The sequence below is a fragment of the Egretta garzetta genome, unplaced genomic scaffold (genome assembly GCF_000687185.1).
Source record: "Egretta garzetta isolate BGI_Z169 unplaced genomic scaffold, ASM68718v1 scaffold19, whole genome shotgun sequence".
Lineage (NCBI taxonomy): Eukaryota > Metazoa > Chordata > Aves > Pelecaniformes > Ardeidae > Egretta > Egretta garzetta.
Window position 1 is genome coordinate 141,326 of NW_009260768.1, and position 355 is coordinate 141,680.

Below are 355 nucleotides of genomic sequence, written 5' to 3' on the forward strand. Positions count from 1 at the left end.
GCTCCCCCTTCGGCGGGGGCTCTCGGAGCCCGCCCCGGCTTAGTGCCGAAGTTTTGAAGCCCTTTGTTTGCAGAAAAGGCCACGAACTCCTTATGGGAAAGGGGTGAGAGGGTGCATGTTGGGGTGCGAGCAAAGGGCATGCCCGCACGCTTGCTTTAGGCCCTTTGGGCAGCGTGGCCGGGATCCGGCTGCCAGCCTGCCCTCCTCGCCCCGCAGCAGCGGGATGTGGTGCCAGGAGCATCCCAAGTTGCAGCAGCGGGATGCGGTGCTGGGAGCATCCCAGGTTGCAGCAGCGGGATGCGGTGCCGGGAGCATCCCAAGTTGCAGCACCGGGATGCGGTGCCAGGAGCATCGC